The 26,503-nt window shown below is 38.3% G+C and overlaps 1 pseudogene; it reads right to left on the reverse strand.

Moving 5' to 3' along the window:
* Positions 1-18,246: 18,246 nt before the first annotated feature.
* Positions 18,247-25,374, reverse strand: LOC115970656 (annotated as a pseudogene).
* Positions 25,375-26,503: the final 1,129 nt, after the last annotated feature.

The raw sequence follows: 26,503 nt of genomic DNA on the forward strand, positions 1-26,503 counted from the left end.
CCGTTGGTGTTCTAAATTTCTTTCTAGACTTTCAGTCAATTTAATTTCTGAATTTCTTTTATAAATTATTTTGCTGAGTGTTTAATGTTAAGGTCCATCTCCTCCGCCTAAACTAGGACACTATCTTGATTAGTTTTTTGACTCTATATTCGGTTATTATGACTTCATTTTGTGGTTTGTTTAGCTTAGTGAGGAGTGATTAGTTAAAACTTGTACTTTTAAATGTGCCAGTTTAAATTTCATACTTTCTTCATTGTGTTGAATGATAGTATTGAGTTTATTATAATGGGTTTTGTTAACCAGTGCTTTTGGGACAATGGTTAACAATTTATTTTAGGAAAGTTTTGACATAAATTTTATGAAAAATGAAAAAAACTGTCAAAATATTAATTTTTTTTAAATGGATTATTAACCAATATCTTAAGGGCATTTGTTAGGTGTTTGGCACAATAATAAAAGTGTGGGGTTTGAAGAATATCATTTGAAAGTATTGGATTTATTATTTTTGAGAATCAAAATTATTAGATTTAATTTGTCACAAAGATAAAACTGTTAGGTTTTTTTTTTTTTTGGTTATACTTTCCCCTTTATTCTAACAAATGGAGTCTACTTGATATCTTTGTTTATTTATTTTCTAAATAAAAAGGAGATAGGGTAAGATTTGATTATTCTTTTTTATTGTTAGGCAAAGAGCATAGGTTTTGATCTAAGTCTTTTATTTGATAAGAAAAGAAACCTGATTTAATAAATGAGTTTTGAATGAATTATATCTTTAAAAAACATTTATATATAATAAATAAGAAAGAATTGCCTAAATATAATAGATTTAAAAAGAGGAACATCGAAAAGTGACAAAAAAGCCGCTCATATTTAGAGAAATTATAAAGTCCTCAAGGTGGACAAGAGGAAATTATAGTGTACTCTCGGAATACCATAAATGTAATTTCATCCTCTCACATGAATGGTGGGTCCCATTAATTAAATTTATGGTGGGACTCACTATTCATGTGAGAGGGAGAACTACGCATTTATGGTACTCCGGGAGTACCTAATAATTTTCTATGGACAAGTGATGTGGTTTGCCATTCTAGTAAAAGACTTCCACTTGTTTAAAATTGTGGAGTTTTAAATAAAAACTAAATACTAACTTAGCAATTTTAAATAAGTGGAAATCTTTTATTTGAATGGTGGACAAATGATGTGGTTTACTATGAGGACTGTATAATTTCTCTCATTTTTTGTGGTCATAAATGATGGCATTCTTAAAACCTTGTTCCTAGTTTTTATTAGGTTTGTTAAAATTGAAGAATTTATTAATATTATAATAAAGATAAAATTTGACTACAAATTTAGTTGTAGTATAAAGTTACAATTTTAAATTTTTACTAAAAAAATTAACATGGTTACATATTTTAAAATTTTAATTTTTGAATTAAATGTTTTTTACATGTCAAATTTCCTACCAATCCACTATTGTTTATTATTTAATCTATAAAATTATTATATATATATAATTTTAAACTACAAAAACTTAATACTTAAACATGTGATAATGACATAACTATTAATATATGAACTTCATGAAATTTTGTATCTAATGGTGAAAAAAAAAGATATAGAGTTGAGTTATAGCCTTTGAAGATGATAAAATATAGAGCCTGATGGGCCTACCTTAATGGGCCTGACAGATTGGAACTGTTGGGCCTGTGTAAAGATGGTCACACACGCTTTGAAAGCCCATCGCTGACAGACATAGTATGGGCCCATGATCCGAAATCTCTATCGCCTAGAAAAGCCCTAAGATCCAAATAGGGAAATCCTTGCTCACCACGCTTTGGGGAATTTGTATTAGAGTCCCACATTGGAAAGATCTGGAGGTCAAGAAGAAAAACCAACTCTCCACCACTATAAAAGGACTAACATTCTCGCAAATCGAGGTACGATTAATTGACCCTCTCTAGCGCTCTAGAGTGAAGAGACGAATTCTGACTTGACCTTCGGAGAGTGTTTGGCCGGCACCACACCGGTGCTCTCTAAAGGTTTTCTTTCGATCGTTCTTGTTGTGCAGGTTCGATTTGAGTCGCGAGTACGGTGTGACCTATTGGTGATAATTTTCAACGTCATCAGTTGGCGCCGTTTGTGGGAAAAACGTGTAGCACTTCATCGCTTCCTAGACAAAAGAGTTACATGGTACTCACTCGCTCAATGGCAACCACGAATGACGTTCAAGAAGAAGCCCCTACGACTGCCCTTGAGAAACAGGTCAGGACGCTCGCCACAGCCGTGGAGCGCCTTACCAAACAAAACCACGACCTAGAAGAGCAGCTGAACCAAAAGAATGCGGCGGTCAATAACCAAGGAGCGGATCAAGAAGGGACCGGCGCTGAAAGGAGAGATCAGGACGGACAACAGGAGAGTAACGCCCTGAGCAGACCAGTGCGATGGGATATTAACATCCCTTCCCCGACGGATACGGCTCCACAATCCATCATCGTGGAGATGTAGGCGATTGAGGAACAGATGGATGTAATGATGAACGCTCTCAAGGGTCGAGTGTCGAGTGATCTTGACGACCTTGTCAACCGGACTGACTCGCCATTCACGACAACCGTCAACTCCTTCCCCCTGCCGAATAAGTTCCGCATGCCAAATATGGATAATTATGACGGAGTCAGGGACCCTCTAGATCACCTAGAGACCTTCAAGACCCTGATGCACCTTCAGGGAGTGGCAGACGCGATTATGTGCAGGGCCTTTCCTACAACCCTAAAGGGCGCAGCAAGGATTTGGTTCAGCCGACTAGCACCCAACTCCATTAGCACCTTCAAGGAACTAAGTGCTCAATTTACTACGCACTTCATTGGAGGACATCGGTATAGAAAATCCATGGCTTGTTTAATGAACATCAAGCAGCGAGAGGAGGAGACGTTGCGGGCCTACATATCACGCTTCAATAAGGAAGCGCTCTCGATCGACGAAGCCGACGACAAGATATTGGTAGCAGCATTCACGAATGGGCTGAAGGGGGGTAAGTTTTTGTTCTCCCTATACAAAAACGACCCCAAGACCATGTCGGAGGTGCTTTACAGGGCCACCAAATATATGAACGCTAAGAACGCGCTATTAGCGCGAGAAGATAGACCCAAGAAAAGAGACAGACAAGAGGATCCCCGACAGGACCAGGGGCGGAAGAAAGGAAGGATGGGAGACCGAAGGGAGGACAGACGTCCAAAACCCACGGGCGGAAGGTTCACAAGTTTCACGCTGCTAACCGCGCCGATTGACCAAGTCCTAATGCAGATTAAGGGCGAAGGGTCCCTGACGTTCCCAGGAAAGCTGAAGAGTGATCCCAGCAAAAGGTCCAGAGACAAATATTGCCGCTTCCATCGTGACCACGGCCACGACACGGCCGATTGCTACGACTTGAAGCAGCAAATCGAAGCCCTTATCCGACAAGGGAAGCTGCAGAAGTTCGTCAACAAGGGGAGAACGGATCAACCCCCACAAGAACAACACCCCCGCCGAGAAGACGAGTGACCAAGACCCCCATTAGGAGACATAAGAATGATAATCGGAGGAACTGCTGCGGCCGGATCGTCAAAAAAGGCTCACAAAACATACCTTCGGATGGTATAGAATGTCCAGTTGACGAGCAGAGTGCCAAGGATAGCAAACAGAGAAAGCCCCGTTGTTGGGTTCACGGAAGAGGATGCACGGCGCCTACACCATCCACACGACGATGCCCTCGTCGTCAGCATGCGGACAGGGGACTACAACATGCACCGAGTGTTGATCGACAACGGCAGCTCGGCCGATATCTTGTATTATCCGGCATTCCAGCAAATGAGGATTGACAGGGAGCAGCTAATACCGACAAACGCCCCGCTCGTTGGTTTCGGAGGGAGTAGGGTATTCCCTTTGGGCGCGGTAACGTTACCGGTGACAGTAGGAGATTACCCCCAACAAGTCACCAGGAACGTGACATTCTTGGTGGTCGATTGCTCGTCCGCCTACAATGCTATTCTTGGACGACCTACGCTCAACTCGTGGAAGGCGGTAACGTCAACTTACCACCTAATGATCAAGTTCCCAACGGAGTATGGGGTAGGAGAGCTACGCGGAAGTCAAGTTGCCGCACGAGAATGCTACGTAGCCATGATGGACATGCAAGACCAAATCCAGGCCTTGAACATAGAAGAGCACCGAACGATGGCAGAACCCACAGAGAAGCTGGAGGAGATAACTCTTGACAGTTCCAATCCGGACAGAACAACCAAGATCGGAACGCTTGCCAAACCCGCAATCCGTCAAGAGCTCGTAGCTTTCTTGAGGAGCAATAAGGATGTGTTCGCCTGGAGCCATGACGACATGCCGGGTATCGATCCCTCGATCATGGTACACAAATTGAATGTATTGCCCTCATTTTCACCCGTCCGACAAAAGAAGAGGGCATTCGCGCCGGAGCGAGACCAAGCAATAGCGGAAGAGGTCCACAAACTCCAAGAGGCAAGCTTCATCAGGGAAGTCTACTATCCCGATTGGTTGGCGAATGTGGTAATGGTGAAGAAAGCAAGCGGCAAGTGGCGGATGTGCGTGGATTTCACCGATCTTAACAAAGCGTGCCCTAAAGATAGCTATTCCCTTCCAAGGATCGACGTCCTAGTAGACTCGACGGCTCAACACCAATTACTAAGCTTCATGGACGCTTTCTCGGGTTATAACCAGATCCGCATGCACGAGGCCGATCAGGAGAAGACTTCGTTCGTAACCAGCCAAGGACTATTCTGTTACAAAGTAATGCCATTCGGCCTGAAGAATACGGGGGCAACATACCAAAGGCTAATGAACAGGATGTTCGCGTAGCAAATCAGGAGGAATGTCCAAGTCTATATCGACGACATGCTGGTGAAGAGCCGGAAGGAGGAAGACCACCTGGAAGATCTTAAGGAAACATTCGGTACGCTTCGATCCTACAACATGAAACTTAATCCGGGAAAGTGCGCATTCGGCGTAACGGCAGGCAAATTCCTAGGGTTCATGGTTTCCCAGAGGGGGATTGAGGCTAATCTAGACAAAATCCGAGCCATAATAGAGATGGCCCCTCCGCGAAATGTGAAGGAGATACAAAGCCTTAAGGGCAAGATAACGGCATTAAATAGATTTGTGTCGAGAGCCACGGACAAGTGCTTGCCCTTCTTTTGCACATTAAAGAAATCCTTCGAGTGGACGGACGAGTGTCAGCGAGCGTTCGAGGAATTAAAGGCATACCTATCTTCACCACCCCTATTGAGTCCCTTGCAACCTGGTGAAGAACTTTTCCTCTACTTGGCTGTCTCCTCTGTATAATGCACAGAAGCCTGTATACTATGCCAGCCGGGCGCTCCGCGGTGCCGAAGAAAGATACCAACCTATGGAGAAACTCGCTTTTGCATTAGTCACGGCGGCTCGCAAGCTCAAACCCTACTTTCAAGCCCATACCGTGAACGTAATGACCGACAAGCCCTTGCGAAGGGCACTGAGTAATCCTGAAGCCGCAGGTCGACTGACGCTGTGGGCAATAGAATTGAGTGAGTTCGATATCAAGTACCGTCCACGTGTGGCCATTAAAGGACAAGCTGTAGCTGACTTCATAGCAGAGTTTACGCGTGACGAGGACAAGGGGGCAGAAGAACCCCCCCAGTGGAGCATCTACACCGACGGATCATCCAATCGGCGAATTGGAGGGGCCGGCATAGTATTGCTGTCACCTGAAGGAGACAAGATCGAATGTATGGTCCGTCTCGACTTCCCCATTACCAACAATGAAGCAGAATACGAAGCGGTGGCGGCAGGACTCGACCTAGCCAAAGCCGCCGGAGCTGAAAGTGTGGTCGTTTATTGCGACTCTCAAGTCGTGACCAATCAAGTAAACGGAGATTATGAATGCAAAGGGGAAAGGTTGAAGAGATATCTTGATCAAGTAAGGGCGAGAGTCAACGGGCTAAAAGCGATGGTCGTCCAGATCCCCAGGGGAGAAAATGAGCTCGCCGATCGGCTAGCCAAAGTCGCTTCAGCAGAACATATGATGACACCGGGTAATGTGCTTTCCTTTGTTCAACTCTTTCCACTAATAGACCCCGACAACATGCAGGAGATACGCTCCGAAAGAAACTGGACTACACAGATAACTTCATACTTAAAGGACGGGTTACTGCCAGAAGAGAAGGAGGCAGCGAGAAAGCTAAAAGTCCAAGCGGCAAGGTTCGTCTTGATAAAAGACATTCTTTACAAGAGAGGTTTCTCCCGCCCTTATCTAAGATGCCTTGGGGTTGAAGAGGCCGACTACGTAATGAGGGAAGTACACGAAGGGATATGCGGGAACCATTCTGGATCGCGGTCGTTAGTGCACAAACTGGTACGAGTTGGGTATTACTGGCCAACCATGCAGAAGGATGCCGAGTCTTACGTTAAAAGCTACGACAAATGCCAGAGGTTCAGCAATCTTTTCGGACAGCCAGCTGAGGAGCTGACCCCTATAACGGCTCCATGGCCGTTCGCTCAGTGGGGACTAGATATCATGGGACCTTTCCCAATGGCGGTAAGGCAGCTAAAGTTCTTGGTAGTGGGTATTGACTACTTCACAAAATGGGTAGAAGCGGAAGCCTTGGCCACCATTACAGAAAAGAACATTAGAAGTTTTGTCTGGCGATGCATCGTATGCAGGTTTGGTATTCCTAGAGTCCTTGTCTCAGATAACGGGAGGCAGTTCGACAACGGCCACTTCCGGGATTTCTGCACACAGCTAGGAATAAAAAACCACTACTCATCACCCGCCCATCCTCAGGCTAATGGCTAGGTTGAAGTCACGAACCGATCCCTGTTAAAGATTATCAAGACTCGGCTCGAGGGGGCAAAGAGCATATGGCCCGAAGAATTGCCGAGCATACTGTGGGCATACAGGACAACGGCGAGGACTCCAACAGGAGAGACGCCATTCCGACTGACATACGGGACCGAGGCGGTCATCCCAGCAGAAGTTGGGCTCACAAGTTATAGGGTTCACAACCATGACGAAAGCAGGAACGACGAATCTATGAGGCTACAGCTGGACCTGATAGATGAGGTAAGGTCGGTGGCGGAGCAAAGGATCGCTAGATACCAGGATCGCATGGCCAGATATTACAACTCCCGGGTCCAACACAGAAACTTCCAAGTAGGAGACCTCGTACTCAGGAGGGTCATTGGTGCAACTAGAGACCCTACACAGGGAAACTCGGCCCCAACTGGGAAGGACCTTATAGAATCACGGCGTGGAAAAGGAAAGGAACATACCACCTGGAGACAACAGATGGAGAGAAGCTACCGCATCCATGGAATGCCGAGCATTTGAGAAAATACTACCAGTGATAGTAACACGGCGAAGGGCAACCAAGTTTCTTTTTGGCTTTTTAAGTTTTTCATAAGTTTTTCTTTTAACTATTTTTCTATTTGCTACAATCTTGTCGTGCCTTTTTTAAGTCCAAGGGGGCAGGCACTTTTCCTTTACGCATCTCTATAATCAGATATAATTATGATCTTCTACTTGGATGTCATTACAATTGTCCACAAAGTTAACGAAAGCTAGATAAAAGTCCACAAGATGGACGAATGCAAACTAAAAGTCCACGAGATGGACGGATGAGAAATAAAGTCCACAAAGTGGACGATTATCCGACAAGGATGTTCGCTTGCAGTCCACAAGATGGACGGATGCAAACTAAAGTCCACAAGATGGACGAACGCAAATTAAAGTCCACAAGCTGGACGGATACAAAATAAAGTCCACAAAGTGGACGATCATCCGACAAGGATGTTCGCTTGAAGTCCACAAAATGGACGGATCCAAACTAAAGTCCACAAGATGGACGGATGTAAAATAAAAGTCCACAAAGTGGACGATCATCCGACAAGGATGTTCACTTAAGTCCACAAGATGGACGGACCATCCTACAAGGATGGCCATCTGAAGTCCATAAAACGGACGGAGATAAAATAAAATCCACAAAGTGGACAGCTCGCCCTACAAAGGTGACGAATGGAGTATAAAACGGACGGACGAAATAAGTCCGCACGTTGGGCGAATCGCCCACCAGGGGTGACGAATATAGTCCAAACAGTCGAGCCATCCCACACGGATGACAATTTGAAGTCCAAAATGGAAGGATGACCAACAGCTTGAACGAACAATCCACAAAGTGGACGGATCACTTAAAAGTTAAAATTTCCTCAACAAAGTGGACAGATCATTAAGTTAGTAAAAACGTGCCTCAAAGGTGATGGATCTCTAAAGCTTATGGAAAACCGATCCATAAAATGGACGGATCACCCAAAGTCGGCAAACAAAAATCACGAGTCCAAAAAATGGGCAGATAACGGGATGTTGAAATGTTGACGGACCATCCACGTGGTCGGATGATATGTCATCCAATTGGACAGATCAATCAAAGACAAAAATAATAAGTCTAAAATATCCGACGGGTTCCATACGACAATAGAAAGCATAAAAAGCGAGCATTAATAAAACCGAGAAGGCAAATGTTTAATACAATAAAAGGAGGACGGACTGTTCTTAAAGTAAATAAACAAAACCAAAAGGGGACGGATCATCCAAAATGTAGGTTACATAATAATTAATCTACTTTCTTCGGCTCAGCGGCTTGGGCATCCTTCGACGGAATAGACTCTTCGTCGCCTTGAGCAGCGTCATCACAAAAAAGGTCTTCTGTATTTTCTGAGGCGACGGGCATGACGGATGTCTGATCCTGATCACTGACGGTTATCATGGACACGTCCAGATCTGGGTAAGCCTTTTTTATTTGACGGAGTGCATCGTCAAAGCCTTGAAGGAACGATCCCCCCAGCTCCTTCAGCAAAGCCTCAGAGTCGCGATACTCATTGACGGCATCCTCCTTGGCCTGACGGAGTTTCTTCTTCAAATCCTTTATCTCATCTTCTTTACCCTTCAAGGCCTTCCCAGCTTCCTCCGTCCTTTGTTCAAGCTCTTCCCTCGTCTTCTCAGATAGGTCGAACTTCTTCTCCATCGTGGACTTCCATTTATGCAGTTGACCAAGCTCCTCCTCCGTCTGGTCAGCTTTTGCCCGTACACGTTCCAGAGCCGCTTCACGGTTGAGGCAGCGGTCCATCAAGCCCTTCATCATGACCAAGGACTGAAATAAACAAAGTTAAAAAGGGTGTTAAGCAGAAAACCAAGAAGAGTGGACGGACATAAAATGACGGTTAAGGAAGGTTACCTGTGCAACGGCGAATAACCCCGTCTCCCCCATTGCCTCCGTCGAATGATTCCCCAGATCCTCGTAATCCTCTGCGAAAATTATCGACGAAAACTTCTCCAAAGCAAACTTCGAGTCGTCACGGAGAAGGGGAGGAGGCTTCTCCTCTCTGACGGGTAGGGCCTGCATTAAGCCCTTACCGGATCCATGTTTAGCCGGGGTGACGGTCTTGGCACCCTCAGCCATCAATCCCACAACGGGTTCCAATGGAACCTTCTGTTGTTTGAGTGGACGATCAGACTTCGCCGGCTGTTTCCTCTTAGCCGACGACCCCAGCACCTTGGGAACCACAATCTCACCCGTCTTCTTTTGCTCGACGGCTAGTGATTTTATCATTGCTCTTCTCTTTGCGTCATCTATTTCTGCAATACAGGACGGACGAAGATATTTACTCAAAATTGAAGGCTAAATTCAGGAGTAAAAGTTGACGGACTTACGTCTGTGTACTCTTTCGTCGTATGCGATGGCCTCACGGGTAGGTTCTGGACCGTCACAATACCAGTGTATTGTCTTTGGATTCACTAACTTGGCCCAAGTTCTTTCCTCCGGCTTAGTCTTCCGGAAAATCCTTTCAAGGAAACCAAACTCCTCGACACTAACCTGTGGACGCCGTCTACCTGCAAAAAAAAAAAAAAGAATATAGACGGTTATGGAACTTGTAATAAAAGGTTAGGAAAGGGGTACAACATTTAGACGGGTACATACGTGAAGGGTTTATCACTGCCCAGGTTGTGTCAACGGGCAGGTACTCCGTCTCCCCTGGACGGTTCATCCATCTGTCACCCTCCAGGAAGAAGTAACGACTCTTCCAGTCTCTATTTGAGTCTGGGGTCTCAAAGATCACCTTCAACAAGGGGCTCCGACTAGCAAAACTATACATCCCCCTTGACCCAGAAATCTCGTCTGGACGATAACAGTGAAGAAATTCACGGACCGTCAGTCTCCTTTCTCCATCCGACATTGCACCATAGAGAATCTCCATGGCTATGAAGACCCTCCAGGCGTTAGGAGATATCTGTGTGACGGACAACCCTAGATAGTGCAAAAGTTCCCTGTGAAGTGTAGTGAGCGGGAACCGAAGTCCTGCCTTCAATGCCTGCTCGTACACTCCGACACCTTCTACACCTTCATAGTAACACTTCTCCGACACATAGGGTAGACGGATGGAAACGTAGTCCGGGATTTGGAAGTTGGTTCTAAGAGTGCTGAAATGTCTCTCCCTGATGACGGATGTGAACCTATGCACTGTCCATTCTGGCAACATGATGAACTGCCTTAGTCCATCAGCACCTACAACGGACTCTAGTGCTTGATTCCCGTCGTCATCGGAACCCTCTATTTCAACTATCTCCACATCCTCATTTGTTGAGGACGAAGAGGAGGTAGACGGACTCCTATCTTCGCCGGGGCTCTCTTGGTCTTTATGACCGGACGGGTATACATTCTCGTATTCCATCCCGTCACGAACCACCGACTAGTTACTTGACGCACTAGACATTTCCTACAATTGACGATAAAACCTAAGACTGACGGGTTTGAAATCATTGACGGGTATAGTAAGCCTAATAACAATGCAAGGATGGAAATGTAACTTGATTATGGTATTAAAGTAAATACTTACCACACTTGGCGGAGGATGGGTGACGGTTGTCGTAATCGTAGATTCTCGTCCACGACGGAGTGCTCTGACAAGGTTGACGGCTTCACTCTGACAGACGATTTCTGGTTGAAAATTGTGAGAATGGGAGTAAGGCGCCTTATATATATATAGGAGATGCACGGAAGACGAAGCGACGCTTTGATCCTATACAACGGCCATTCAGAGATTGACACGTGGCATGCTCAATAAATGTTGACAACCTGTCAGTACACGTCAACAGATTGTGCCCTTCATGTAACCGTCAACTTGCTGAATCTTCTTCTGACGGGTTGATCCATCTGGAACCGTCATCCTATCTCGCGTGAATCCGTCAATCAGTTTCAACCTTCTTTTTGTCTCATGGATCTCATTCCGTCATAAAAATACCCGTCATACCCCTACGTTAGGATCGTCACCCCATTGATCCTTTGACCTAAAAGCGGACGGACCATTGGGGTAAAGGGGGCAACTGAAGATGATAAAATATAGAGCCTGATGGGCCTACCTTAATGGGCCTGACAGATTGGAACTGTTGGGCCTGTGTAAAGATGGTCCCACACGCTTTGAAGGCCCATCGCTGACAGACATAGTATGGGCCCATGATCCGAAATCTCTATCGCCTAGAAAAGCCCTAAGATCCAAATAGGGAAATCCTTGCTCACCACGCTTTGGAGAATTTGTATTAGAGTCCCACATTGGAAAGATCTGGAGGTCAAGAAGAAAAGCCAACTCTCCACCACTATAAAAGGACTAACATTCTCGCAAATCGAGGTAAGATTAATTGACCATCTCTAGCGCTCTAGAGTGAAGAGACGAATTCTGACTTGACCTTCGGAGAGTGTTTGGCCGGCACCACACCGGTGCTCTCTAAAGGTTTTCTTTCGATCGTTCTTGTTGTGCAGGTTCGATTTGAGTCGCGAGTACGGTGTGACCTATTGGTGATAATTTTCAACGTCATCAGCCTTAGTAATAATTTGTTTTGATCCATGAAAATAAATAACTTAATAATTCTAACATCTAATTTTTATTTTAAGCAACATCTACATTTAATAATATTACGTCCAAACAAAAAGAGAATTTGTTTTAATAAGATGAAGAGTGCACGCGTGCGTGATTATACAGCAGACTGAAAAAAAAAAAAAAAATCACGCCTGTAGTTTTTTTTTAATATAAAATTTTCTGGTTAGTCGCAAATGGTTTATAATAAAAAAACTTTGGGATCATTGTTCTGGAAGTTTAGTACAAGAGATTAGGCTTAAGAGAAAATAGTGGGCATATATAAAATCTTATAAAAATTTATTAATTTAATTGTTGTGAAAAATATTATATTTATAGTATTACCCAAATATATTATATCACAATGTGCAGTACATTGCAAAATACCCTATTTGATAGTCCGCCGCCAAAGAGCATGGATTAGCTAGTCTATACTCTATAGCATCATTTTGTTTGTTTGATTTTTTTAATACAAGTATACACTAAGAAGGGGGAAATGATCTATTCCCATCTCTAACTTCATGAGGAAAAACTCAATGAAAGAGAGGAGATGTTAAAAGATTCATCCTAACAAGAGGCGACCTAACGGGCAAAATTATTGGACAAAAAATTTACATCTCCATTAGAAAGAACTTTAAAAAATAAATTAAAAAAAATTATATAAAGAATCACAGCCCAGAGAAGCTTAAGTGCAGAAATGTGCATTGATGAGTAAGTAAAAGCAACACTCGTCCAAAACACACGTTCATAATGAATGTAACCCATCCAAAGGTAAAAGTCACCAACAAACCGTTCTGATCACATGATACGTCTAAAGTATACTTGTCCACAATGACAATCACTCCACAGTCACACAAACCAAATCATTACTTAGATATCATAGATGAAGATCACTCCTCCAACCCACTACAAAGAACATGGGAACGATTTCCAAGTATATATCTTGCTCCCACTAGTTCCATAACACTTCTCCTATAAGGAAGGTGGTGAGAATCAAGGGAAACACGATCCACTCAAGATATCCTAAGACCAGACCTTTTTCATTTCAAGGTACACCCAAAAAAATCTTAAGTCTTACATATTTAGAATTTTTGGAGATCTTTTGTGAGATTCTGACTTAATCATTAGAGGATCTTTGGTTAGCACCACACAATCAGGTCACTGATTTCTTGTATCATCATGCGGTGCTCTATTAGGTGTTGTTAGGTTCTAAGACTTTAGGATCTAATGTATTAGAACTTCAATTTGTATTGTGTTAGCAAACCATGATCAAAACATAGAGTCTAGGTTTAGACTTGATCAAAGTGTGTTTACTTGTAAAATTGGAATCGGGTGATTGCAAAAATTATTGGACTTAATCTGCAAGGCTCGATTGATCGAAAATTAGACTCGATCGATCGAACCATGAGCAGATTTATTTTTCTGTCAAAATTCCAATTCAGCCCAAGCCTGTTTGACTTGTAGGGTTTTGTATTTTACTCCAAGTATAAAAGAAAAAACCCTAACTACGTTTTAAAGGTCTTTTTGGTAAGTTGTATGTTGAATCTTTTGTGAGATTTAGAGGTGTTTACCTTCATACACACATTTAGGGTTATCAAAATTAAGATTCATGTCAAGAACTTGGTGATCTCTTCAGTTGCTGCATAAAGAACTTTAAAGAAGATCTAAAACCTTTGAGTGGAGTCTTTAAGTCACAAGTAAGAGAACTTGTGATTGCAATGGATCAAAGAAAGAAGTAGTTTGTAGACTCGGAGCTATCACGTGGTTGTGGTAGTAAGTTTTCTACTCGAGATAGCAATAAGATATTAGTGGTCTAAGTTCTATTGTACAAACTTCAATTATTTCATAGTGAATCTATTTTACCTTGAGGAAAGTTAGGTTAAATCCTTACCAGGTTTTTTACCAGTTAGGTTTCCCTGGGTTATCATATTGTCGTGTTCTTTATATTTTTGCATTATTTACATGATATGATTTTATTGTGTTAACCTAGAATTGAATAATTTATCTAAGTAATCTCTTGCCTTAATAACTAGGTTAAACAACTTGTGTAAGGAGTCTAAAAACGTATAGGTGTGTTTAGCCATATCTTAATCTTAATCCCACGAGGATCCTGGTAGCATTACTTGAATACTTTGTGCTCCCAAGGATTTGAATATAAGATGTGGATTTCAATAATTCAATAAAACTATGGGAGTAAACTTTGCCAGTGGATCACTCACCTTTGGTGGTGTCTAGACCTTCATTTAGTTCTTAAAAAGTACGAGAATAAAGAATGTGAAAGAGAAAAGGAAAAGAATATATGTATTTTGTCATGGAAGGAAGGAATAAAAGTCTCTCAACAAATCTAAGATTATGGCCAGTTGGCCACTAGGAAAAAAGAAAAGTAAAGGTCATCTGCATCATTTGTTTAATATGTAGATACAACGTACTTCTGGTTCTGGAGCATGAGATGTACGGGGTTACTGATTGCAGTCACTAATCAATGATAACCTTTTGTTAGCAAAATATCTAAAAGAAAAATTAGAACCGCTGTATTGCAAATTTAAAATCCATTTACACAATTACACAAATTGATGTGATCTGTACATAAATGAAGAATTACTACTAAGAAGTAAACCTAATAGAACAATTATATTTATGTCCATTGTAATTTATTGGGTTTAGACTGACTTTTTTTTTTTTTTGTCGAATGGTTTAGACTGACTTGTAGTTAGCTATCGAACCCCAAAAAATATCTTTTATGCATCAGCTTCACAACATACTTGTGAGAGGCCTACATAAATATGCAGGCCCACACAAAATACGAGAGCCTTTTATATTTTATCAAGGACTGACTAAATGGATAGAAAATTTGTTATTTTCCTCTAGCCCAGGTTCAAAGTTCAAACTCCACTATAAAGTTGACTTGCGTTTATCTAATAGAAGACAATTGTATGTTTGCTTACCCAGAAATTCTCTTGATTTCTGTATTGATTCTTTTTCCCTGGTTTTTTATTTCTTTATTCTATCATGTGGTTTATTGAGTATATACCAGTATACCATTCATTATTAGTCAAACTTCGAGAAGAATAATACTTTTTGGATGTTTCCGGGCCGGCTTCTGTATTTTTAATGCTAGTCTCACATGTCCACTAATTGCACTCCATTCCATAAGGCACTATACCAACCACACCTACTATGATTTTTATTATTGGAGCCGATGCCAAACACAATACATTTGACTTAAGTTATCTTAGTAAAATAAAAATGAGTATTAAGTAATTTTTATTTTTAAGAAGATAAGTAAATTATACTGATTCGTTTGGTTTAATTTGGATGATACCTCCATCTTTCTTTTAACAGGGAGAGATCAGAATTTGTAGCAAGACAAGACAATAATAACAACTTTCTCATAAAATCCCAATTCCAAAAATTTGATCTTGGCACCAATCTACCGAGTAGAGCATGTTCCATTGTGTAAGAAAATGAGTATATACCTCTTTAGGATAGGATTGTGTATGATCGTGTATGTGGTTTTTTCACATTGTAAATCATATTGTTATAATCTGAATAGTTGTTACTGATACTGGTACTTGTAAGTTGCAACTAAAGTAAGTCACACAATATCCACAACCTAAGAACCATAGAACAAAATCTAAAAGCTTTCGAGAGAAAGGTGGAGAGAAAAAAGATGTTCTATTTCCACGGGTTGCACAAATAAGAGAGGCTATACTGTTTTTGTAACCCACTAGCCTATAGTACATACGAGTTAATCCCATTAGCTATGGTCATGTCCACTATGGTGACATGACTGTCCAAATTCTAACATAGCTTTTATTGGGGTGGGTCTTGTATTCTTCGCTTCCTCCTTCTTGGTAAATTTTAAGTTAAAGAAGAGTAAGTTCCCGAGTAATTTTAGTCAATTCTTTTTGGAAATGATACTTCATACCATTTTAGTCATTGTAGTCTGTTCAAATGACCAAAATTCAATTTTAGGCTACGCACGGTCAAAATGGAGCAGGAAAAACAAAGAAAGAAAAAGGAGGTATCAATTGTACAATGAATCAAACATGAAACACCTAGAAGAAAGGCAAGTTGGCAACTTTAATGTCCTATCAATTTCCCCTCTGCTTCTTACTAACTCTCGTGCGACTAGTGAAACATATACTCATAGAATGGTCATAGAGAAGCCAATTGTTTAGGCACACATAATCTAAGGCATCAATCTAGAAGAAGTTACATATAATTCAAATCGAAGAATATGACACATTTGACAATAAAGCTCCAGTCATGTGCACCGTAATAATACCTAATCCATACTCATTAGAAACTCATTGATTTTTTTGGTCTCTTTGTTGGATATTTTTGTAACCCAAAACTCTTGCTAAATGGATTGTCCTTTGGTTACTATCGGGCAATCCAAACTCATGCCTGCAAACACAAGAGAGAGGCAGAGCAAGATATCGCTTCCAATAAGGCCTGAATTGATTCATCCAGTGACCTGTGGGCTTAGTATTAATATTTAATACGACGGGAAAGTGAACTAGTTAAATTTCATAAATTTACTGACCATGTTAACTAAATTATTGTTAAATCTATGAAGATGATTACTTATCCAAATAGAACTGTATCTAGTAGAAATAATGATAAATTTAGAGCACAGTCAAGGTCAATCAATAAAGTACAGGTAGAATATAAGTTAGGGAGGGGGAGAACCTGATGTGTTATTCCTTTCTCTTTAGGCTAATGCAGAATAATTATTTGAAAAATTGATGAGGAATAGCCTGTTTCAATTTTGGGTACCGTTTTGTATTTATACTAAGAGGAGATTGAGTTGTGGAAATTGCGAACAATTTTTTTTTAGATGAGAATTGAGTTATAGACTTACAGTGGCCATCTTGTAAAAATACCCAATAAGTGGGATACACTTTCTTGACTTGTCTCTATCAAGTTGGACCATAGTTAAGGCCAACAGCTCTTTCTGAAAATCAGTTTATGTTCATTAGTACTCCACACGTACAAACATACTAACACTCACACCTCTTCTTTTTTCTTCTTCGTCTTGTGCATCCCAATCCTAGAACTCTTCTTCACTTTTGTCTCTTTCTTTGTCTTTAGGTCTTGCATTTGAAGAAGAACATCGAGTTAGAGAATTGAATATGAGATATGAGGTAGAGTTTTGAATTATGAGAATTAAGTTGTGAGAACTGAGTTTTGAGTAATGCTAAAACCAAATAGGGCTTGAACTTTTTGGATGGGGATTTGTTTGTGAAAATAGATGATAGCACAACTTTCTCATTTGGGGTAGGCAAAAAGTTGTTATGTTATACCATCTCTTGTAGAGTGCTTGCACAGGTGAAAGTGGGGCTCTTGGGGGATAGGGTATAGCTTAGGGGTTTTGGACATTTAATGATCAGTACTACTGAGATGAATCGAAATTTTGGGTAGTTAATGTTTGGTTTAGCAGTTGGAAAAGCAAGATTAATCTTAGGCGAGATTTAGGGAAGTACACATTTAAGTCAGGTAGATCTTCATGCAACTTTGGGTAGCTAGCTTGTTAATTTGTTGATCCAGAAAAACCCAATAACGTATAATGAAGATTTTTTCTTTTTCATTTTTGCTTTGTTTTGAGGCCCAATACATTGTGGTAGATTGCCATATTTATTGGGCATTGAATCCAAAGGTTACAGTGCCATCCATGGGACTTGGAGGCCCAAAACCATTCAATTTCATTTATTACTGTTATCATTGGGCTTGGGCTGAGTAGAGCCCACACAGAAAAGCCCTAAATACTTCTTGGTGAGTGTACTGTGTAGAGAAAGTTTGCACCACATCCCCTTTTCACTGCTTACTCTTAAGATTGCCATTTTGTCAAGCCATGTACTCGAGCCTAAATTATTATGGAAGCAAAAAAATTAATTCTATATGCTTTATTAAATACTTCATGCCAATAACTTGTGTTTCTGAATTTTAGTATGTTTCCAATTCCATTGATTGATTGTTGTTGTTGTTTTTGTTGTTGTTGTTTGTTTGTTTTTTTTCTAAGAGTCTATTGGCATATAAGTTATGACTATAAGCTATATTTGGACGTATAGTTGTCTTTCATTGTTTAACTTCTGAGTGGTCATTGACCAAATGATATTCTCTCTTTTATTTTATTTTTTAATTTTTATAATTCAGTAGGTGGAGGATAAGAAATTTATACCCTAGACATCTTTATTAGAAATACTTAGAAGTACCACTTGAATTACAAAGGCCTTGACGACCAAATGATGTTGATAATTACTAGTCAGCAAGCCGAGGAGATAGCTTTTGTTCCATTAAGAAAAATTATAGTGGAATGCATGGATCAAGTATCAACAGAAGAAAAAGGAAATGAAGAATACATGATGGGGAATATTGGAGCGGTTACCACATAATTAGCAATTTAGCACATTAGTTTCATTATTTTGTGAGAACATTGCTGCACAAATTGAGAGGCAAGATCGTTTCCCAATTTCACCACACTATAAGCAACCAAGAAATTGAGAAAGAAAATCCTTGCATGTCTCTCAAATAGTTATATATAAACATAGCAGCTTATTGATCATAATTGCTTATAGGTTCTGAATCACTGTTTGAACTGGAAAGGCTTGCTGGCATGAAGACCCTTATTTAATCCTTGGATGGCACCACATGCTGCAGCCAATGAAACAAGAAAGCAAAACAAGCTCAAGATTTGAAGCCCGAACCACTGAAATGTTCGCTTCCTAATCTTTTTCTGAGCAATGTACATCTCCACTGGGAAATAGACCGCAACTGGCCAGAACGCAATGGCTCCAAGAAGTGAAAGCATCTCATTGAAAAAGGGCATAGCCATGGCAAGAACTGTTATTATCACCACAAAAATTGTTCTCCAAATCAGCCTTAAGAAGTTGATACTAAATCTTATTTTGCCAATGTTTAATGGGTACTCCACAGCTACGAACTTTGAGTTAGGCCACCTCATGCTAGCCCATAATTCTAACATGCGGAAGACTGGTTGCCCAATTACCTGTCCACAAATACTCAACATGAAAGATCATCTAACAACTTAATTTTCAACTCGCTAGGGAAACAAAATTTTCTTTTTGTTAAGATATAAAGTTATGATTAGAGTAACATCATTTTTATATGGGTTTATTAGTGACATTACATTTATAATATACCAATCATAATAGATCACGCTAATGATTGTGAAAGATTTTGCAATTCTAAACTTATTGCTTAATTTTACATCGTATATCAAAACCTAAATGAAAACATGAGTGAAATTATTCAATGCACCCGATATACTACACATTCCTTTTTTATAAAGGTGAGTATCATATCATATGTGAGTTCCACATATAAAACTCACATTATTTTTTGTGCAGTTACAATATATTTGAACTTATGACATTCTTTCCATGATATAATTAATATTAATTACAAGGAAAAAACACCAATTGGTTTCTTATACAGGCAAGATTCGAGCTCAAAGAACTTTACCAAAATGTCCAAAACCAACTAAAATCCACATTTATATTTGATGGAGAGGGGGAACTAGATGCTGAGATGGTCTGAAATTAGAATGTTGTGTAGAAATTTTGAATCATAAGTTTGGCTAATTTCAAGTTATGAAGTATGATTTTAGCTTCTCAAGGTGAATGTTTCTGGATTATGGTACAATTGGTTTTAGCAGGTGAGTTTAGTTGCCTGTAAGTTTTACTGGTTAGGGGCGAGTTCTGAAAACTTTTAATAAAAATATTAGATGTTATCCAAGAAAATAAATAAAAATTAAGCATCGATTTGGAATGCTTGAAAGAAATAACCTGATATGATCCCAATAGGTGCACCACAATCATGATATTGCCCAAGTCTATCAACCAGAAGGGCTCGTAAAACCCAAATCCAGTCAGCATGTTGCCCCGTGCCTCGTTCCCAAATGCAGCATAGCCAAGGCAACCGCACATGAGGAAGAATACTGTCATGGTCGAGATAGCTGTTGTGTTAGCCTACTTCATCACTTTATTTTCAGGCGGTGATGACTTTAACGTGCCTTGGAAATATAATTCACAGGAAATGAATGTAAAAAATTTTCTTGTAATATAATCAAATAAACTTATTTGCTTGAAATAAGAAATCCAAATAAGAATCTGATGCTTCTCAAAAAAAAAGAAAAAAAGATCACATTTTTTTTTTATAAAAAAAAATTTAAAATAAGATCATCTTACGACTTATTTACTTGTAAAAATAATGGCTCTAAATTTTGATATTATTATAAATTATTTAATTTTGTTAAATTATTAATTATCCGAATTTTTTTTTTTGGGGAGAAGAAAGACATTGCATTTCATTGAAAAGAAAATCAACTGTGATTAGCGAAAAGAACAGGAAGCAGGTGTAAAGGAACATCCTCCATCTACACTGAATAACCTCTAATATGTTTAGCGCATATTTAGCAAAGTTGTGCGTTACAGAATTACCAAGTTTACTTAAATTATTAGGAAATGACGAATTTAATTACTAAACTATAATTCTAACAATTCCTTTCATTTTGTGGGCATAAATTCCCCCATAATAAATGAGGTCCATCAAATGAGATTCTTAATATTTTAAATAGGAGGTAGAGTTAAAACATAAATTGAATTCAAGATTTTCTGCTCTAATACTATATAGATTACTAGTTATCCAAAAATTTTAAATTGTTAAAAAATAGTAAATTTTATTACTTAATCATAATTCTAACAAACTTTGAGTATTGCAAATGCAATAATGAAAAGGGAGGGGGGGGGGGGGGGGGGGGGGGGGGGGGGAGTGTGGGAGATCAATGAAAAAAAAAAGGTAAAATATTATTTTGGTCCTTAAACTTTACAAAAAGTTTGTTTTTGGTCCCTAAACTTTAAAAAGTTCTTTTTTTATTCCTAAACTTTGTAAAGAATTTTTTCAATAGTTTAGAGACAAAAAAAAGAGATGAAAAAAGAACTTTTTTAACAGTTTAGGAATGAAAAACAAACTTTTGGTAAAGTTTAAGGACATGTATAAAACATTTTCAATAGTTTAAGGACGAAAGATGAACTTTTCAATAGTTTAGGGACAAAAAATGAAATTCTTAAAGTTTAGGAAGGAAAAACAAACTTTTGATAAAGTTTAGAGACCAAAATAGTATTTTACCCAAAAAAAAAAAAAAAAGAGAGTGGTTGGTCTTACCTGGACATCGATTGCAATAAAAGTATATGTGCAAGCAAGTGCAATGTTTCCCAATGCTGTGCACTCCCTCCAAATTTTTTCTGCTTGAGATACATCAACCCCTACTTCCACTCCTGTCATAGTGGTTCTCCCCCTTGGCCCTGTACAAATCCCAGTTTTTAAACCCCCCCCCCCCAAACAAAAAAAAAAAAAAACTCGAATAATGAGCACAAGGTAAAACAAGGAAACAAATATCCTGCTAGGTTTATATAAAAAAAATCCTGCTATGTCATTTTTAATATACTCCAATATATATTTCATGAGTGTCTATTGGGTACAATTTATTTTTTTAGTTATTTGATAAAGCTATATTTATCAAAATAATTTAGAGAAACTGCACTTTGAATAATGTGTTATGCTAAATTCACAGGGTTGGGTACTTACAAAATATAGATGAGATAATGGAGTAAATAATTGGAGAAATTTTATATGTATTTTTGGGAGAATTTTCCTTCAACCTATTACATGGTGATGAAAAAGACCTTCAACATGCAATATTAATCCAATAACCTATTTAATTTGTAGTCATTATCTTGATTAAAATAAATGTATATAGTCAATTCAATTGGTTAGATGCGATTCCTCTAAACCATTTGAATGAAAACTTTTAACATTTTCTTTACATGATCATGGAATGTTTTATGATAAAAAGAAAAACTTGTCTATATATATTTTTTGGATGTGTGGAACTTGTCAATAACTGTGCCAAAAGAAAATAGGAAGGAGGAAAAAGAAAGAACATTACCCGAGATGACCCTTGCAAATGAAAGTCCAATCCCTATACTCGCATAACCGAAAGACATAATTGCTGCCGCACTGGACAGCCATGACAATTCATGAAAGTTTTGGATTTGAGACAATAAAATCTCAAAAATCCCCAATGCAATCATGTATGGATTGTTGGAAAACTTGCACGGAGCTTCATGGCCTCTTTTTGTGGAAGCAATGTGATTTATGTATAGCCCTACAATATACAGCAATACTCGTATATAGTAACAATTAGATAGGTCTCAACACACTTATACTGCTAGGGAAAGTGTATCAGTTTTCACTTTTCATATATGCAAAGGGAAACTTACACCATGCTTGTAGATGTTGTGTTATGGTATAGCCGATCAAAATTCCAATAAGGCTCATATTTTGGACCAACCCACAAGCCATGTACATTTCTCCACCTAATCATTTAGAAAATAAAAAGGAAAAAGACAATTTCAATAAATTTAGACCATGAAACTGTAGGTATTAATTTTACAATTTTTGGTGTATGCTTTAAAATTACCTAAGATGTTTTGGATAGCCTCCATGTATGTGTAATTTCGCTTCCCAATAATTGGGTCTGGGCACCTGTAACAAACTGCTAAAAGATTGACAGTATATAATGTAATCGCTGCAAAAATTAAGACAATGCTTATGCCGAAAATCCATCCGAGTTGTGCAACACTCTAGGCTAGTGAGAGAACCCCAGTGCTTATCATAGTAGTAATTATATGTGCACTTGCAGTCCACACAGTTCCTACATCTCATTCAAGTTTTAAGTTTATCATGCAAAAATGCTTGAATTAATCATTTTTAAATCTTAAATTAACTTGTGTCAATTTTTAAATACATATTAAAAAATTAATTAAGAACTCTATTTATTATATTATTATTGACGTAACACCAATCACATTCATTGTCATTTTAAAAGGAAAAAAAATTGTAATTTATTTTAAAGCTTTTGTATTTTCCATCTCTTTTACCCTTAAAAGGAAGATTGACATTCATTGTCATTTTAAAAGGAAAAAAAATTGTAATTTTTTTTAAAGCTTTTGTATTTTCCATCTCTTTCACCCTTAAAAGGAAGATTGTTTATGTTGTTGCATTAAGTATTTTTTTACCTCTTATTGAGGGGTGTGTCATGAAGTGGGTTCCCTTAAAGTGTGTGGGTTCATACTTCATAGGTGTGTGGATCTAAATTTTAATAGAATTTGGAATGAGTTTGAGATCTATATATTTTAATAAATTCATATTTTGAAAATTTAATTTCAACTCAAACTTTTCTTTTCCCATTTTTAAGTAAGTTTACCGAAAAAAAAAGTAAGTACACCAAAATGGACCAAACGGACCGAAGTGGACCGAATGGATAGAAATAGACTAAAGTGGACCGAAATGGAGGGTGGACATTAGTTGTTTGTTTGTTTGTTTTGTTTTGTTTTGTTTTGTTTTTTTTTTTTTAATTTTTAATTTTTATAATTATTTTATCATTTTTTTAATAATTTAATAGTTATAAATATAAATAATTGGGGATTAATTTGAACTCTAATTATGATAATAATGGAGAATAAATTATGCTATTAAACTAAAAAACTCTTTAATAGGTTTAGGGTTTATTAATTTGCATGGTTAGGAAAAAGACACTAATAATAACAGAGAAATGTTAACGAATATACTAAGAGCATTGATTTAGGAATTATTTTTAGAAATATTTTATGGGAAAATGACAAAACAATAATTTTGTTGACAACTTTTTATATTCTCCATTATAAAAGTGGTGTCAAAACTTTCTTAATATAGTTTATTAACAATTGTCCTAAAAGTATTCATTAACATAACCCTTAATAATTTATCACTTTTACATCTGTTTATACTCAATTATGGAACTTTTACTCTTATGAGGAACCCCAACTGCTCTCATTAAAGCCCATGAGTAATCTGGCACAAAGGAAAAATCATGAAGCTTGATGACATCTAAATATCTAATCTACAGGTTGACATTAATGGACCTTCACCCATAACATTGATGATATCCCCTGGTTATTTATTTTTATTATTATTTATTTTTATAATGAATAAGAGATCCCCGGTATTACTTATTACAACCCCACTCTATTTCTCTGTAAAATAAGTGATGTTATACTTGGTGTAACTCTAAGTAATATTACACCACATAATAACTTGTTATTAAATTAATATATTTAAAATCTAACCGTTGAATTACATGTTCTATATGTTCTTAACATGCATGCCAATTTGCATATCAATCAGATGCTATTTACCATTTGATCTATAAACTCATCTTTTATGCATTATTTTAAATTACAAAAATTTGAATTTTAATAATTGTTTGATGACATAGCTATTAAGTTTTTATCACCTCGAAATTTTGTAAGTATGAAGAATATACGAAGATAATGTAATCTAACGGTGGATTTATCAATATTTGCATCAAATTAAAAAATATTGAGTGGTGTAACATTGCTTAAAGTTACACCAGGTGTAACTTGAACCCAACTCTAATAATAATAATAATAATAATAATAATAATAATAATAATAATAATAATAAACAGCTGAGTTTAGATTATGTGACAGTCTAAACTATATAATGAGTAAAATGGATAGTTTATGAAATGGAAAAGAATAAACAGTTGAGTTTAGATTATGTGGCAGTCTAAACTATATAATGAGTAAAATGGATAGTTTATGAAATAGAAAAGACTATGTTTTGAAGGTTTCGCCTTCCAACGTATATAGTAAGAGTACATTAGTATGTGAGGAAACAGTGACCACACTTGCCATCTCTTTCTTTTTATTATTTTTTTTTAGCCAAAAAAAAAAATAATAATAATAAAAAGAAAGAGTACATCGTACATGTCTTACATAGGGAAAATTATTGTGTATTCCCGGAATACTATAAATATATACTCTCTTCTCTCATATGAATGGTGGGCCCCACTAATTAAATTTATGGTAAGACCCACCATTCATGTAAGAGGGAGGAATACGTATTTATGGTACTCTGAAAGTATCTAATAATATTCCATTACACAGATTCTTGACTGTTTCTATCAATTCGAGCTTTTTCTCAACCAGGCTACTAAATTCATACATTACATGAAGTCATAAAAATAAATTAATAAATATATATGTGTTTTGGTAAATAGGGAAGAATAAATAAATAATATGAGATCCACGGGAATTGGTCAGAAATGAGAGAGACGGCACTACAATGATACATGCACAAAACAATCAAATAAATAACTAGATAAAAGTATTACATGCATGCATGGACTTTGGAAAGAGATCAGAGGGACGGAGAAACATTACCAGTTCTTTTGGGTTTCCCATCATCATCTAGTTCTCCATTCGCAGCTTGTCTGTCAATATTATCCAAACCAGATTCACATATCTCATGTTGGAATTCTGAATCAATGGCACTCTCCATATACTCTTTTTCTTTGGCCCCTAGAAAGCTAGCTAGCTACTTCTCTGTTCTTTGAATTAAAGATCAATGACTATATTCAGCGTTTCAAAAAACTTTCACCATAAAAATGGGCATTGTTTAAGTTTCTTACGTCAAACCATCCCTTATGGAGGTTTGCTTTATTCATCCCAAGATTCACTCTGCTGATGAGAGGAGTAGAGTCAAGCACTCCTATTTATTGTACTGCATCTGCATGTAGTTTATGTGGCTCAATATGATTGATCCAAGCAAGATGATGATAGTGTATGCGTTACTTTTTGGGTTGGCAAGTTGGAGATATTCCAAAAATTATTCTGAATTCCTGATGTATTAAGCTTCCTTCTCATCTGAAAATGATCTTATATATATATATATATATATATATGCGGACGTGAATGGGATCCATTTGTACGTAGTACATGAATGATTTCACATCGAGGTCTATTACTTGCCATATTAGAGCAATTATATCAGTTGATGTAAAATTGTGTAAAATTGTGCAAAATGAAAAAAGGTGCTCATTTTACACAATATGAGCAAAAAACACACCCACATCAGTTTGGGTAAACTTGTGTATAAATGCAAGTTATGCACGGGTACTATAGCATGTGCATATAATTTTTTAACAATTTTTTTTTTCTCTCTCTCTTTGTATGCACGGGTACTGTAGCATGTGCATATAATTTTTTAACAATTTTTTTTTTCTCTCTCTCTCTCTGTACTTGACTCTCAGCTCCCTCTCTCTCCCTCTCAGGCGCACAACTCTCTTTTTCTTCCTCTCATCAATCTTTCTTCCTCTTCCGTCAATCGCCACCGCCACCGATCGCTCTTTCTTCCTTGTTTCTTGTTGTTTTCGGGTTGAATGGGCTTGATCAGTGGGTTTCAGGTTGAATGTCTCTCGCCATCGCCATCGCCATTGCCACCGCTTGCCTTTGGAGGCGTCGATCTTGTTTCTCGTTCTCGCCATCGCCACCGGAGGCGTCGATCTTGTTGCTCAAGGCGAGACGTCGATCTTGATAAGTGGGTTTTGATTCATTTTGCTGGGTTTGTTTTTCTGGTTTTCTACTGGTGGGTTGTGTGGATTCCGGTGTGATACTGGTGTGGATTGTGG

The sequence above is a fragment of the Quercus lobata genome, chromosome 12 (assembly GCF_001633185.2).
Source record: "Quercus lobata isolate SW786 chromosome 12, ValleyOak3.0 Primary Assembly, whole genome shotgun sequence".
Taxonomy (NCBI): Eukaryota; Viridiplantae; Streptophyta; class Magnoliopsida; order Fagales; family Fagaceae; genus Quercus; species Quercus lobata.